Here is a 17,781-nt window from a genome sequence, read left to right on the forward strand (position 1 = left end):
GCACACAATAGAGGTCCCTTTCTTCCAGGGTAGCTTATTTTACAAGAAACAATTCCCACCTCTCTCTGAGATACAGATTTAGAAACATGACCCCATAGGATCTGTGTGAGGAACCTGATACAATCTAAGCTGGTGGCACTGAGAGCAGAAACCTGACACATGAGGACAGGCCATGGTCTCATGTGGAACCACATCATCAGTTTGTCTCATCACAGTTTGCATAGATCTCCAGAGCTGGTTTTGGATTATTACACTTCAAGATACCACACACAGATAACACTTTGCAGAGTGTAAATCTAAGCACTTAAATGTGAAAGGTAGAGCAGTCTCAAAATGGAAGGGAAGTTTTATCGATGCTGGTTTGGTTTCCAGTACTGTTCTTGAGAACATTCACACTCAGGCCTTCAGGTGAAGAGATCCCTCCATCCCCTCTCAAAGCAAGTCTTCTTGTTGCTTTTATTTGTACACGCCTAGACATTTTATAATCCAGGCTCTGACACATGCTATCTGGAAGCCATGGCCACAGAAAGGGCCTGCCTGCCAATGTGTCCTGACTAATGTAAGAGAACAAATCCTCCATTGTTGCCCAAGTGCCATATGTCAATACAATAAAATCCCTGTCTTCTGTACTCAAGGTTACATTTGTTTATGATTACAATGTTTATTTCTTGCTGTGAGACTATAACTGTGCATGCTCTTTCTTCTGTTAAAATACATTTTTCCACCCTCACCCTATTAATAATCCTTTTCCCACCATGCACCCATTTCTCAACGTGCAGCAAGAAGAGGAAAATTCTCTTGCACATACGTAAAATAATATCATGTTTCTTTTTTAGAAGTATTAATAATTGGGTTATAGTGGCATGCCTTCAGTGACAAAATCTAAATACAAAAATGTATTTAAGTACTTGCTTAACTTCAAGCAAGTTAAACAGCTGTATACTTTTTGTTGGGCTGGGATGCTACTGAAAGCACCACAAACATCAGGAGACTTAGCTTTCATCCTGGTTTCTCCCAGTTGCCCTATAATTTTGCAGCTAGTCTCTTTTCCTGCTTCGTGCCTTCCAACCTGAGACAGAAAATACCGTGTGGTATTTTTTCCAAAGTGCTCTGCAACACAAGGACAGATTAAGTTTGCAGTGTGCTGGCCTTCCCATTTTATAGACAGAACCACTCTATGGGAGAACAGCATTGCTTTCAAATTTCCATCATGGAAGAGTCCTTTTACAATTTGTTGGCAGACGCACCAGAGGAAGCTGCAGGATCTTCCCCTGTGGGCTGCTCTGCCCAGCACTTGGAACCACTCCTGTCCTTGGACTCGCTCTCCACCAAGACAGAGGATGCATCTGCAATCACACTGCTCGTTGACTACCATTTTCACCATGCTGCAATACAAACATGAGGCAAATCAGCCCCCCTCAGCACATGCAACAGACTTAACCCCAGAAAGAGTGATTTCTACTGCAATCAGCTACTCCAGAAAGGATGCAGGATGCAGTACTGTCAACACCTGCACCACTGAAAATCTACCCTCCATTAGACTCTTGCCAGAGCAATAATAAAAAGTTTTATGCAGTTTCCCATGAGATTGATAAGTCTGGCCTCCCTGGGGTGGTTTTCGATAAAAGTCTGACTGGGTTTGGGATGAATGAAAGTAGCCACCAGGTTCCACCCACTCTCACAATATAGACTTTGTCTAATGCGCTGTAGAGCAATACAACCTACAATATATCTAAAGTAAATATTTGTCTAGTTAAGCAATTACACTGAAAGGCTCCCCTATCTTTATTATACCAGACAAAAATGCATAAGTCACCTGATGTTGTATCTCTGAAGATATTTCCTCTAACTGGGGCACCGGGAAGTGATTTTCAGTTTGAGAGCTGGAGTAAAGGGAAGGAAGGGAAGGAGATAAAATATAGTGTGTTGAGGTTTTTTTGGTTGGTTGGTTGGTTGGGTTTTTTTGTTTGTTTTTTGGTTTTTTTTTGTTTGTTTGGTTGGTTGTTTTTGTTTTGTTTTTTTTTTTTTTTTAAAAAAAAGGTAACAACCTTGTTTGTTGATGCTACAAAGATTTCTACCAGGTCAAATGCAGCTGCATGTAAAAGGACAGGTGCACCGCAGCTCTGAGGGATCTTTTACAAAAGATAACATCTTTACTAGAAAGGGACAAAGTTCAGCATTTCCTGTTAAAAATGCTCATGCAATACCAGTGCAACTTAAATAATCATAGCTAAACATTGACTATCTGTGGAACAGCTTTCATGCCTGAACTCTGCATATGATGTACTCATGTAACATGAGACCACACTGCACCAACTCTCAGACACAAGTATTTGTGCAGAAGCAGGATAAAATTATGAGTTCTTGCGTGCCTTGGCTTTTTCTGCCTCCATTTACATTGAGAAGTTGAATTGCAGTTTAAGAGAAAGACACTACTCTGTAGATAATTTGCTCGGCTATGGGTAAGAAAATACTCAGCAGCTACATTTCTATTTTTTCTGTCTAGATCTTGACATAAAACTTATTAACTAATGAGGCAGGGCAGGTAAAAATGAAAGACAACACGAAAGACTGACCCAAGCAGCCCATAGGCTTTGTAAGTAATAAAATATCCAAATATTGCTTTTAGAAATGTTAAACTCCTGAGTGGCTAGGGAATCATGAGTTATGCAGAAACCATTATAATTTGCACCTCCTCATCTGATGACTTACTACTGATCATGCAGTAAAATTCACATCTAGATAGACCTGAACGTAGAGAGATAAGAAGGGGTATGAGAGATAAGAAGGGGTATGAATCCAGACTTGCAATCTGTTGAAATATGTAACTTCATTGAACTAGGAAACAAGAAGCTCAGCACACTAAGAATGTCTCTGAGTTCCTAGTCACAAACAACAAGATCTATATTTGGTGTTGTCTCATTCCTATATCTTAATTCTCCAGCCTGGTTATCTTATTTTCAAATGTTGTCTGCTGTTCTGGTTTTCAAAACTATCTTTGAATTTAATGCTTGTCTAACATGGAGTTTCATTACTAATTTATTATTTAAATATAGGTTATTTCTGCTGATTTTATTTTCATTTACACTTATTGTTTATCGCCTCCTGAGAGTCTTGAGCTGTCCTGTCCTTTATGTCATCTTGTTTTGCCTTGTGTAGGATCACAGTATCCATATAGAATCATTCTGCCTTGTGTTATTTTTCACAATGATACAATCTGATAGTAAAAAATGTAGCTAGTTTTGAGTTACTGTCAAATTTCATCTTCTATTTGCATTTCTAGGTTTGTGAGTTGGTTGGTGGTGTTGTGGGGGTCTTTGTGTTTGGTGGTGGGTTTTTTTGTTTTGGTTTGGTTTTATGTTTGTTTGGTTTTGTTTTGTTTTGTTTTTCCTCCCTTCAACATACTCTTGGATTCCAGTGTCACACAAATCATTTACATAACTGTACAACACACATTTATTAATTTAATAACTGAAGAAACCCTCCACTAGTGGAAACCATGTCAGAGCTACATACAGGATTGCAGTCAGGATTTGTTCTGTTGCAGAGATTTGAAGATAACATTACTTAGTCACAGAAGATGAATGCTAGCCTCTATAATTTTCCACGTCAATGCTGGGCAAAGTTAAGTATAAGGAAGTAGTATTATAACACACTGTTTTGAACTATCAGATACTTGGGCAATAGTCCCACTTGTTGGTATTGTGGCTGGTCAGAAGTGTTAAAAGGAACATGATTTTGCAGAAATTGGTGGAATGTAATGACAAGAACAAACTATGCAATCTTGCTTATACCTTATTTTAGACAGCTTCAACAGAAATAGCCAGTACAACAGAAGAGTAAACAAAGTCACCAAATGCATGCAAATTAAGACCAGAGATGCAGGTAACAGACAATATCAATTCAAGCATCAAGTCAGAGCACATAAGCAGAGATATGGGCCAGAGGTATTTGTGCTCCATTTATTAATTTACTTTACTGTACCTAAATGCTGGAAAGATGGGTAGAAATAACTGTAAACGAAAGGCATGGCTTTGTTTTGAACAGAACAGAGATCTTACTCCTCTGATGGATTTCAGTTCACTCATACAACTGTATTTGAATTCACTGCTAAACAGCTAGGGCCATGATGAGGTCTATTCACTGCTGCTCCCAAAACATAGCCTTTTTATAAGTATGTGCAGTACATCAAAGCTGCAGACAGGAAAATGGTGCCATTGAAGAGGATTTCAATGTGTATATATAAGGACTGTTCTCATATGAAAAAAAAAGAATATTTAGTTTGAAAAGCTAGAGGAAAAATAGTCCCTTTAATATTCCAATATGATCCAAGAGGCACCCTCATTAGATCATACTCAGGGGTATGTTAGTGCAGGCCACTTAAAAAATTATTGAGTCAGGATTTTTGTTAGAAAAAAACCAATATTGGAACTGAAAATAATCAGTTGATAGACTTAATTCAATTTTTTCCAACTCTCTTTACAGTGGAAGAAAATTGTATGGGAATGCATTACCCATGAATATGAGACTGCTCACCTATACAACCTTTGGTTTACAATTTGGAAAGACTCTTAGATCATTTACACATAGCATACTGTGAGGAGGAGCTGAGGATGCTCTTAAGATGGAAATTTCTTTGCATTTAGTAAGAGTGCTTGTCTTAGTTTATCCCTCTCCAGCCAAGAATGGAGGTAAACATGTCAGGATACAAAATAGCTAAAATTTCTAATAACAGCATGTAGGATCCTGAATCATGAGGAAATAAAAAAAGACATTTGAAGCTTCATATTAAAGTTTAGTTAACTTTCCTTTTATGAATAAAATATCACTTTCACTAATGTACCCATCATGTTTTTGGGGGTACCGAAAAGAAAAGATTTAAGAGGGGACCAATTCAGCTGTTATGAATAATTATGGAATAGTTCACTCTCAAAGTTCAAAAGCCTTGGATTAAATTTCAAAACTAGGTACTGGGACTATTCTCAATATATATTCATGACTGGGATGGAAAATGAAAATTCTGTTTTTACTTTTCAGTGTCTGTGCTTCACTGATACAACTTGTAACCTCAGTCTACACATTTGAGACAGTGTTGGATTTCCTATATGAGTACTAAATAGAGAAGAAAAGTAAAAAGTAATTGTTTACTTACTTTTACTGATATTAACAGCAACTTGCAAAGGATAAACTGAGCCTCCATTTCATCTGTCTTTCATCTAATTGGGAAATACACTAAAATCTTGTTACTGTTTAAATGGCCTCTTATACTGAATACTTTACATGTAGTTCCTGAATCTGCCTGAGCCAAAACAGGTGTTACTGGTAGAACATGTGAGACCTCCTACCACCAGCAATTCAAATGCAGATGTGAGTAATCAAATGAAAACTTGATCACTCTATTCTCAAGGTGTTAATGCTTTTCTCAAATAGGACTTTGTTTCTTACATAATTGAATGGCATGGCAGGCCCAATATCAGCTTTCGCTTCTTAGTAGAAATTCTAACTGTGTTTCATCTAGCCTCCTAAAATACATGAGCTATCAAACACATTGGGCCTGTTTCAGTTAAATACTTGCCTAGTGATTTTATTTCCCGGTATTGGAAAACCAGGTTTGCTTTGCAAAAATTTAATCACAGCAGAGTTGCCCACAAAATGACACCCACCATGCTCTACTCCGCATTCCCACGCTTTTTAATATTTGTCATATTTCATCTTTTAATGCAGTCCTAATGAGAGCGTATTGGAACACCACAGAACCAGGCTCGTAAGAATGCGGTCTTGAAATAAAACGTGGAACAGAAGGCGCATTGTATTACAGTCTCTGTTAATGTTTTAATGGTTGAGAGATTTCCAACATGTTGGCAGTGTCAGGACAAACCAATTTAATAAATTATTAACACTAATCAAACATTTTTATGATGGCAGTCAAAACTTCCTTGGCAGTTAAGGTTAATTCTGTTGAAGTTTGACAAAGATGTTACTGTTTGATGGAAGCCACGTTTAAAACTACAGCCTCCTTTAAATTAAAACCTTGCAGTGCACTGAGAAGAAATGGTTAAGCAACACATCTTGAAGAACATAAACAGCGAATGCAGGGCTACAGCTCCATCGACAGCACAAGAGCTGATGAATAGTAGAGAAATGCAAATTGATTACAGCGTATATAATATACCTGCCACTACTCGGGAGAGGATAGAGAGAGACTCTTATCCGGAAGAGATAAAGCTCGGGCTGTTGAGTGGAGAGTGCTAAATCAATATACAAATAAAATCTAGGAATTCCAGGCACTTGACAAGAGGGCTAGAAAGGAAAATAAAGAATCCTGCCAGTTTTGATGTACTAAACTTTGGAGAAAAGGTATCTTAAAACATCCTTTCATTCAAAAGGCAACAATAACAATGCCAGACAACACCACATTCTCCCCCAGCCCTGCCAGGGAGTTGAAATCCAGCACAGCAGAAGCTAATGAGGGGTATGGATTAACAATACAATGTTTCTCAGGCCTTTCTTGGGCCTCCCCTGGGGCACCCACAGTCTATACATCATCAATCTACTGCAAATTGATGTAGTCAGCCTGTGACAAGGGTCAGGTTTCCAGGACCAGCTACCAGGCATGATCTAGTCATTTTGAGTTACCAAGACAAAGCTCTGTTCTGCTGAGCTCCGGCCATATAAAATCCACAGTTCCCCAGGCGTTCAGTGAGCTGAAATCAAACCATAGAGCCCTCTCTGTTCTCCTCTACACCCTCTGAGAAACCAGCTCACCTTTCTGAAGTGACACTGCTGTTATTATTTTGCTCTCTCTTACAGATGATGCCATCTCAGAAACTTCAGGCTCACAAGAGAAAAGCATGCACTAACCCATGAGATTATTATTATTATTATTAATTTATATTATTATTTATCATATGCTAATTATTTCTACCACATAAAAAGATTAACAGGAAAAATCATACATATTTATCTTCAATATATGACAGCAATGAAGAAGAGAAAAAGGTGCTCGCTGACACAGATTTCTAAATAAGTTTTATTGGAGTACCAAAAACTTGTGTTAGTTCACAATATTTTTCCTGAACAATCACTCGTGGGATCTTGCTTTTATCCAACAACTTGTGCCACAGCTTTTCCAAATACTCTGGATTAGTTGGATACATGCATATTTGTACTGACATCCCCTTGGCTTAGTTGAAGGCAGTGGATTTCCACACAAGATTGGTGGCAAGTGTGCCTTAGCTCACGGCACCGCAGGCTTGTCAGCTGCGCTGAAATTTATCCATTCAGATGGCAAGAGACACAAGGATACAAGCATTCAACACAATGAGAAAAATTAGATGTTCTGTCAATAAGATGCGTGCAGCCCAAACTGAAATAGATTAAATCACTAGAAGGGCCCCTGTTAATTTAAATGGTTTTGATGGCATCCACACTTCTACAGAAACTGCAGCAGGTAAAACTTACATAATATCTATATGTTTAGCATCACCTAAACTTAGAATTAATAGTTCTTCCTGAAGGCAACTTTAACATCTGTTGATCTGCCTCTGAAAGATTTAAAAAAAACCCAAGCTCCCATATAGAAAAAAAAATTGGATCCCAGCTACCTAAAACATGGCAGATTTCTGAGGGATCATATTAACTTCAAACATTCACAGCTACTTGTGGTCCAACACAGGTGTGAACTAGCAGTAGAAAACAGGCACTTTTTTATTCATGAAGGACCTTCAATGAAATTCAATGTGTTTCTTACTTATAATATTTCTATGACTATATCACATTAATATATTTTTAGAATGTGTATGTCCAAAAAATATCCTTGCTTAGGCATTTATTAACAAAAAGCAAATCCTCAAATTCATTTTGAGATTTGTCTGCTCTGAATGGACAACAACCTTTGAAAAGCAGGCAAGAGGAACTGAGCAAGCCACTTGTGGTATGAACATCTGATGAACATTTGCTCATATTTATTCATGCAGGCTTTCTGGCATTTCTCTGTCATGGACAGTCTTCCAAACACAACGTCATACATATGAATGTGCATGAAAAGCAAATAAAAAGATGCACTAATACCTTTGAAGTAAATGTGGCTTTTATCTGATGGATGCTTGCAAATACTTTGTTTCATGATTCACTCAAGTTTTTCACACTGCCAGCAAACTTCTACAAGGGATTAAAAAACCTCTAAATTGCCAGGAAACCTCAGCTCTCATTTTCCACTAGCCCCTTTTGGCAATGATGTGGCTTGAATATGTTTCTAAAACATAACTGCACGTATATGTTCACAAATTAGGCTTGTACTCCAGAAGTTTCCATAATCTCTCACAACAAGCTCCTGCCACTAGACTAGCCGATGATGACAAGTTCTTCTCTTTTTTCTACTAGTAACTTTTACATCGATTGAGATGTAAACAAAACTATGATATTTTTGCAAAAGTTTGCAAGGGACTCTAAAGGAATCTTTGGAGGAACTGTATTCAACTCATGGTCTGTAGCAGGTAGCCATTACATACACCATTTTTTTAGAAGAAACCAATACTAAAGCCTTTGAAGTTCTCAAAAAGGCATGCTCTCTAGCCTACATTTATTTACCTAATTTTCTTTTTTTACATGTTTATCTGGGTGGGTGTGTGCACATTCACCTTTAAGTGCCCGTGTAACACTTTAGGCACATATCCCGTCAGTTAAAAGTAAAGTCTCAGTTTAAGCTGATATGAATAGAAGTTTAGACACAGCATGATTGCGGCACTTTCTTTTAGCATATTGCAACTTATAAGTAGGTTTTACCTAACATTTTTGCAGGTCTTTTGATTTATTCTGTGCTAAAGATCAAACATGCATTCATATTATTATAGCTAATTATTATGAGTAATATTAGATAAAACAGACATTTTTAGAACAGCTGGTAATATATGAACACCTGATAATAAAATATTAATATACATTTTGGAAGTAAGCATCTGCACTTTCTAGAAATACGTGTTTACTTGAAGTGATCTGTAAGTTTAAGTTGTCTTCTAATTATTTTTTTCAGTTGTTAAAAACTACAAGAAGGAACAGATTTTCCCTTCAGTGGAAGTATATGCAAAGATGTGCTCATGATTAAAAAAAAAAAGGGACCCTTTATAAATGGCTTACAGAAATCATGCTAGTCATCCATCTAAGTACTTGACTACACCTATCATTAAGAGATGCCAGAGGAAAGCAGTATGCAGGTGTGTTTCAATTTGTGGATGCAACTGGTGACCTGTTTGAACTCTGCCTGTACATGGAAGCCCATGGAAAATATGTCCCCTGAATGAGCTCTGCACTGCTGATCTCCATGTAAAATTTCTGCTGCACCTTCACCTCTTCTGAGAATGCTTGCTAGTGGGATCAGTAGTGAAGGACTGAGGCTAAAATCCTGAATCACAGCTGGAGGAAATCTCATCACCTAGATGTGAGTTTTTACCGATCATATCTGGTAAGAGAGGACATCATCACCAGCCACCTGTCCCATCTAGAACATTTACCTCCACTCCTCCTCCCAACTGCAGCAACCCCTCCTGTTCATCTGCTCCCTACAGCAGTTGGGAATCTTACAGCACCTATTCCCTTGGAGGAGAGTTGCCAAAAATCCCGCCTCCAACCCCAAACCAGGCTGCTCTGGTCCAGGCCAAAGGCTGGCTCTGGTCTGGCTGCTCGCTCTCTCCAGAATTGTTACTGCTCTTTTCTTCCTATGCTAAAGCTGAAAACAAATGCAGTTCAGTGTAAGTCAGCTTTTTTAGCAAAAATAAACCAGAGTGGTTTGCCTGTGCAGCATACTGGAGAGAAGCTTCTAACACTGTTTACATGCAAGGTCCCTATTCCCCCACCCCTGCCAAGAAGAAAGTTGCTCCTCTTCCCACTTTAAAGGCTCCTGCCCTTCTTTGCTTCTCTTCCCACCTATCTTTATTTGGCTGCTTTTCCAAGGAGGGGTAAAAACTTCGTGCAATTCTCCGAATCTCATATTCTTGAAGAACAAAATACCTTCCCCCATCTAAGAGAACTGATGCACTCTGCTGGCTTCAAACTTTTCAAATATCTGTCTGCTGAAGCAGCTGTTGAATAATTTATATTTCTTAGAACTGAGCTGAGTATATGTACATTTTTGCTTTGATATATACCATATAGTTGTTTTTCCTTCCTTTCCATTGCCATCTTGTTTTCCACTTAAAATTTCAACGTAGGAAAATCTGAAGACTTCAGAGTCTGGGAAAACGATTTGGGTTTCGGGAGCGGGAGAGAAGGGTAGTGCAATTTGTTTGTGAGGTTTTTTTTTAATGAAAGGAAAAAATCCTGAACAACTTGCAATTAGCAGCTCTGAAAAGTTATAGTTTCTTCAATGGCACGCAGCATGCAAAGTAAACCTACAAGAGACTCCTTAGCTTAACATGCCTGGAGCTGGATACAGTTCCTCTAAATCAAAGCACAGCTCGCACTAACAGTTGCAGTATGTTAGTGGCTGGATGGTTGCTTTATGAAGAATTATAAAGTGACACAGCAGTCTGGTTGAAAAAAACACACACCAGGCTTTGATGTTTTTAACTGCTAACTTCAAGAGGACCAACAGAGACCTTCCTGTTTTTATTGCAGCCTCTCTGTCATCCCTCCCCCTGCTCCATCTCTCCTCTCCCACTGTTAGATGGGGGACTGTTATCTTTCAGTCACTTTGTAAGCTTGACTTGTTTACAGACTGAATGTCTCCATTTATAGGCCTATATCAGAGAACAAACAGGGCAAGTGTGACTTCCTAGGATCTGAAATGTGATGCTTTTTCCTCTTGGGCAAGCAGGAGTGTCAAGGGAGGGGGGAAGGAAAGGCAGAAGAGAAATCCTGTAATTGTCCTTCTTGTTCCTCATCCCTCCAGGTTAAACATACACACCTGTAGGGTACCAAGGTATTTTAAATGAACCAATAGCTTAAATGTTAGCTTACTGAAACTCCATGAAAATACACAGCCATTGTCTCAATAAAAACTAGTCCACTTCAGAATCTAGTCCACCAACAGTAAAATCAATGCTAAACAAAGGCTTCTCTTAAAGTCCCTGGTTTTAAAGTTTTATACTATAGATCCATTTAGATATTCATTTAGGGAATCTTAAAAGCATATATCACATTTTACTGGGGACATTTAAAGGGTGTCAGTGGGGTAATTATAAGCATAGACACTGTAATGATGAAATCTTAGAAACCATTAATGACATGAGTTTGGATATTCCTTCTTATCTTGAATAATATTTTACTTTACTCATAATCCCAGTCCAGTCAAGAAGAATAGCCCTTAATAAGTTACTCAAATGACATGAGAGACAGTTTGCTTATATTGCTAACGGCACTTTTCTTTTTGGTTCTCCATAATGTTCAGGTTATAAGCACCCCAGAGGAGGTATGGTTTTGTCCTTACTGAAGGTGCCTTACTTTTACACTGACAACTTTTATTTTAATTGTAGGATTCCTTTTTATAGGTTTCTGGTTTCAAAAGGCTTGCTTTTGCGCAAACACACACTTGGGAGCAGAGGGGGCTTTTAAGGAGGGTACAAAGAGGCATATCAGATTTGCTTTTACAGTACTTTATGGTGAGACACTGGCCCAGCCAGTTTTGAGCTAGGTCTGTCTAGGCTTCCTCTTGTAGGTTGCTCACCAAAAGAGACCAAAAAGCTTATGAACTAAAAAAAATTAAAATCTAGGAAGTTAACTCTTTAGGCACAACCTCTTCCAAATAAATAGATCAGACAGGACAGAAGAGGAAAGATTTTACACATGGCTCTTCCTTCGACAGCCCTGTCTGCAGGTGGGACCTTAGGCAGACCTTGGTTAGACAGAGCCCAGTTACGCTGTGAGTAGCAGCAGTGCCCAGTCCCCGCTGAGTCCTCCCATCTACCCTGAGACCGGTGTGCTCCTCCAGGGACACCACTGTACCCCCCCGCTTCTTACTCCTGGATCACAAACCTTCACAGACCGCAGGCAGGGACAGCTGCTGCCTCCATGCACCTCTGGTGTGCAGAGATACAGACAGCCCAGTACGAGCTGTGTCAGTGCAAATGGCTGAACTTTTGAACTTGATTAAGAATTTGATCTCCTTTAGAGTTCATGTACAATTTGATCAGTATAAACACAACACCCAAATGGACATGACCTAAATGTATGCTGGTGCCACTCTGCCTGCTGGTGACAGCAGAGTTGTTACTCCTTAGCTGGCCTAGCAGGAAGACATCCCAGGGTACTGGCCTTTTAGTTTCTTCCCACAGCAGATTTCTCCTGCAGAGATCCCCTGTGTTCTCCTGTGGGCAGTCACCCCACCAATTTGCCATGTCCTCCTTCCACTTTGAAGGTCTGTTTCACAGGAGGTGCTGGCTTGTCTGATATTCCATGCCTATGTCTGATATTCCATGCCTTAGAACAGAATGCAGAGGATGCTGTGTAAGATGCGGGCTTCTCCCTTTGCGGTTTCCTTACTCTGGGAGCTGTGGAGACCTGGGAGGTCAGCACATGTCGCTCCTGCCAAAAAGCAAGCACTGAGCGAGGAGACAAACCAAGCCTTCAAAGAGTGCCAAAGCTTCCCAGCATAGCTCGGTGTGAAGGGAAGGCAGAGATTTGTGGTAGCTCTGTTTTGTTTTAAACTAAACTGTTTGGGCCATCTATGCTCTTTCTAGTTTTTCGTCTCGTCTGGGGACAACAGAGAAAATTAAACTATATGAGTAGAAGGTGGCTTTTAATCACAACCGCTTTTTCCCCTGGAGTCCAAAAGCATATGCTTGAATTAATGGACTCTTTCTATTAACCACAAAGGGCCCAGGACAGATGCAAGAAAAGTTAGGTTTTCCTCATCATGCATACATAAACTTTCTCCAGCTCTCTTCAGCAGTTTCACATGGAGATGATGAAGCCATTCAGCCTAACAAAAGACTTTGCTTGAATCCTGGACCAGAATTCGCATAAACGATAATTTCTGGTTTTGGCATTCAGATATGATTAACTCTTCTTCTGTCCCTTTTTACATGCTCCTCCTTTAAGATGGCTGAAAAAAAAACCCACAACACTTTAATGCTCAGTTCTAAGTACAGACGTGGTGCTAAATTTGAAACACATGCCTCCCTTCAGTGCCAGGAACTGTAGATGACACTTTCCTCCATACCTCAATATCGTCAGATCCCATTCTGACACACGTAATTCTGTCTGGGCTAAAGGCACCGAATTTTATGTTAAGGAATCTACTATATAGGAAACACCTAGACACAATGTGACAGGATGCTTAGCCCTTTCTGCAGCTCTGGTCTTTACCATGGAAGCCTGTGGCAAATCAGACACATTTTTTGCCATGTCTGAAAGTAAAGCCTTGACAGTCCTGCACAGCTGGACAAGAGAAAATTACATTCTGTTCCTCATGGGTCCAAGGAGGTCCAAGAGTGAACTTGAAAGTATAGAACTATGTGAGATTTAGATGCATTTACAATGCGCATGCAAATGCATGAAGACACTTATCTAATTTTCAAAATAAAAAGAAAGAACAGTCTCTAAACAGGTAGTATTCAATCAGCATTATTCCTGTAGCTATTATGAGCTCAAGGCATCTCACAGATGGACAAGGATATTCATGTGCAAGCCTTCAATTTTCCCACTCATTCTGGCAAATTCTAGCTGGATTGCCATTCCACTTGAATTCATAGAATCATAGAATGCTAGGGATTGGAAGGGACCTCGAAAGATCATCTAGTCCAATCCCCCTGCTGGAGCAGGAACACCTAGATGAGGCTACACAGGAACATGTCCAGGAGGCTTTGAATGCCTTCAGAGTAGAAGACTCCACAACACCCCTGGGCAGCCTGTTCCAGTGCTCTGTTACCCTCACTGAGAAGAAGTTTCTTCTCAAGTTTAAGTGGAACCTCTTGTATTCCAGTTTGATCCCATTACCCCTTGTCTTACTATTGTTTGTCACCGAGAAGAGCCTGGCTCCATCCTCGTGACACTCACCCTTTGTATATTTGTAAACATTAATAAGGTCACCCCTCAGTCTCCTCTTCTCCAAACTAAAGAGACCAGCTCCATCAGCCTTTCCTCATAAGGGAGATGCTCCACTCCCTTCATCATCTTCATTGCCCTATGCTGGACTCTCTCCAGCAGTTCCCTGTCCTTCTTGAACTGAGGAGTTCAGAACTGGATACAGTATTCCAGGCGTGGTCTCACCAGGGAAGAGTAGAGGGGCAGGAGAACCTCTCTCAACCTACTAACTGCCCCCCTTCTAATACACCCCAGGATGCCATTGGCCCTCTTGGCCACAAGGGCACAGTGCTGGCTCATGGTCATCCTGCTGTCCACCAGGATCCCCAAGTCCCTTTCCCTTACACTGCTCTCTAATGGATCATTCCCCAATTTATACTGGAACCTGGGGTTACCACACTCTAGTACCCGCAGGAATTATTGCCTCTCCTTAAGTCCCAAGATGCAGGTGCATCAGCATCCACTAAAGAACCAGAAAAGTCCCAGAGCTGATACATCTCACACAGGGTAAAGGTATGTGACTTAGGGCTGTGTTTGAGCTGGGTGGGCAGGCTGACTGAACATCACCATTCTGAACTCTGCTCCTGTTGATACTATAAAACATCAAGTCTTTTTCTCCCTCTTTGAAGATACTTCTGTATGTCTGAGCAGTGTGCAGCACAAAGTAGGGTTCACAGGCAGTAATGATTTTAAAGCATACAGTCATGTCTCAAAAAGTACTTTTTTTTTTTTTTTTACATCCTATGATTTCCTGATCTACTTTTCCCTGTGAAATCCAGCACAAACAGAGAGCACCTAGGACTTGGGAGCTTTTCCTGAGAGCTCAGGTGCCAACTGTTATTTGTGTTCCTGTGCATATATCTATGGTCATATTCAAGATCCAAGAGGATCAAAGCTTTGACTCCAGTGGTGGGAACACTGGGCAGAGCACTGGGCAACAGGGCTGCAGGTTCCTTTCCAAATACTGCCAGTTACCTGTCCCGACACCTTTATGGATGTTCTACACCCTGCAAGACTGATATGTTCCCACATCTCATGAGCAGAAGTAACACAAGCTCTAGGGCAGGGACACCCCCCACCCCCACAGCTCTGTACAGTGCCTGGGACTCCATGGCTCTATTACAATGCAAGCACTAATTAACAGCCCAATCAGGCTTTGTGCAACGGTTGCCAAGACAAGTTCTTTGCCTTGTGCTGAATTGCTCACCTCACTTAGCTTTTTTAAGTCTAAGTTCATCATTTACTGCAGTGTACTAAGTTATATCATAGAAATTTTAGAGGTATGACTCCCCTCCACAAGTTACTTTTGAACAATAACAAATCATATGCTTGTTCTTGTGCTCTGATGAGCTTTGAACTTTAATAAATGATTAATCCTATTTAGAAGTAACTTAACACTGCCTTAACTGCATCTTTCCATGAAATGTCACTTTGACATCCTGTTGTGTGCATTCATTGCAACTTTCACACGCTGTAAATTAGGAACATTTACACATGCAATTAGTGTTTAATAAATGCCCAAAGAACTACTTGGGGATTAAGCAATTAGATGGCATCATGGAGTACCCTTTGTACTTAATGCTTATGAAGAAAATCATCTACCCGTTTTGCACAAATTGCATGCTGGGGTAACCATTGTGCTGGCAGGAAGCGCTCGGGTGAATTGCCAAATGCAGCCTCGAGTTTATACACAGCCACCATTCCCCAGCTCTCCCATCCCTCCCCCACTGACTTAACAGATAAATTAATATAGAAAAATTTGTCATTGGGATAGTACTTTGTTACCAAATTACTCCCTATGTTAAAAAAAAACAAAAAAACCCATAAGATTTAAGAACTTGAATTTTTAATGTCGTAGTTTAGTTATTATATATATATAAAAAAGATCTGCCCAGAAAAAAATACAGCTATGTACACACGGGTCATTTGCACAGCCGGCAACAACGGAGACTTAACCCTTTCTTATCCTATACTTTATGGTGCATAAAAACTGTAGTCAGTGTATATGGCAAAGCACGCAGTCTTAGAAGGAGAAACACTTGGCACCCTAGAACACCGTGTAAGTGGGAGCCTCTATTTTATGTATACACCACGCACACACAACTATAGCATGCTGAAAATAACAATAATCATTTGTTCTGCCATGTATATGGCCGGTACTCACCACAGTGATTGGTTAAACACCAAAATTAAGGTGCTGGAAGAGAATGCCTTGAAGTTCAAGGTTCAAATGAATCCAATTTACTCTCACTAAGACCCATTCATAGGCAGCCTGGAGAACATCAGGGGTGTTGGACTAGGTGACCTTTGAAGGTCCCTTCCAACTCAAACTATTCCATGATTGTATGATCTCACATTTATAAAGCCATACCTAACACATGGACTCAGATACAAACAAACAACTAGTGGGCAAAAGAAAAAGATACTTTGGGAACAGAGTGGAGTTCGAAGTTACATCCTGAGCACTTAAGTCACCAAAACCAGGAAAACCTGGTTTTGACACCAAGAGAGGGGTCCCGGCTCACAGCACCACATCCTTCACCTCACCAAAAGGAACCACTGCTTGCAGAGGTCACTCCCAGAGTCACAAACCCTCCTTACAAAAAGGCCTATTAGAACCTAATGCTTTCCAAAGCTGGTTTGTGCTGGGATACAATGGAGGTGGTGCAACATGTGTGCTAGCTGAGGCTGCGCTTCACAGGAGAAGAGAGGACCCTGTTTGCAGGGGAGCAGGATTTCCAAGTGCCAGTCACTGGAGAAAGTAGAAAATAAACAAAACCAACCAACCAAATAAATAAATAAATAGACCAAAACAAAACAAAGCCACCAAAAAACACACACACACAAAAAAAAGGACACCAAAAAAACCTACAAAAACACAAAAAAACCCGAAACACACACAAAAAAAACCCAAAAAACACAAAAAAACAAAAACCACATAAAGAACCGAAAATACAAAAAACCCAAACCCCACCAAAATAAAAAAAAAACAAAACACAAAAACAAACAAACAAAAAACAAGCAAAAAAACCCAAACCCCACAAAACTAAAAAACAAACAAAAAAACAAAAAACAACCGAAAACACACTTCCCATTAAAAAAAAATCAAAAAACCCTCAAAAAAACAAAACCCAAACAAAACTCACCAAAAAAAACACACCAAAAAAACCCCTAAAACCAAAAAACAAACAAAACCCACAAAAAACCCACACCGCAACAAAAAAACACACAAAAAAATCCCCAAACACCCAAACAAAAAACACCACACAAAAAGCCCACACACATTAAAAAACAAAACAAAACAAAACAAAACAAACAAACAAACAAACAAACAAACCCCACCAAACTAAACCCTCTAAAACCTCTACCCCAACAACTTAAAACAACTGCAAGGAAGTTGTTTTTCCACTTGATGCAGCCTGTGTAAGTCGTGTGAAAGGTGCTCCTGTGGATGCAAAGTCACCCACCGCAAGGACTCCCAATCTCGGAGTGCCAGCGCCACCTTCTTGCCAAGGGATCTAGTGGCAGGCTCTCACCACGGCCACCTGCGACTGCTCGCGTTTGCCTGTGTGAAAAACCCGCCGGGGTTTGGGGCTGGTACCACAGAAAACACCCGGTTTGCATCACCGAGCTGGTGCCGACGGTTCCCGCATCCCAGCCCCGCACCCTCAGCACACCCCGGGTCTGGATCCCCTCAGTAACAACAGCCAAAAAAACCCCATTTTTACAAAGAGGGCAGCTTAAAACTCACAGGAAATAATTTCA

The 17,781-nt window shown here is 40.2% G+C and overlaps 1 protein-coding gene and 1 long non-coding RNA gene across 2 annotated transcripts in view; one reads left to right on the plus strand and one right to left on the minus strand.

Moving 5' to 3' along the window:
* LOC135579116 (uncharacterized) overlaps positions 1–17,019 on the plus strand; it is a 29,199-nt gene extending 12,180 nt beyond the window's left edge. Inside the window, exon 4 of the long non-coding RNA XR_010471593.1 lies at positions 1,242–17,019. This is a non-coding gene — a long non-coding RNA (uncharacterized LOC135579116). The remainder of the gene's footprint in view (positions 1–1,241) is intronic.
* The window catches only part of LOC110365678 (uncharacterized), a 191,933-nt gene that overhangs the window by 132,175 nt on the left and 41,977 nt on the right, over positions 1–17,781 (minus strand). The gene's annotated exons all lie outside the window — the stretch shown is intronic.

This window comes from Columba livia, chromosome 3 (assembly GCF_036013475.1).
Source record: "Columba livia isolate bColLiv1 breed racing homer chromosome 3, bColLiv1.pat.W.v2, whole genome shotgun sequence".
Lineage (NCBI taxonomy): Eukaryota > Metazoa > Chordata > Aves > Columbiformes > Columbidae > Columba > Columba livia.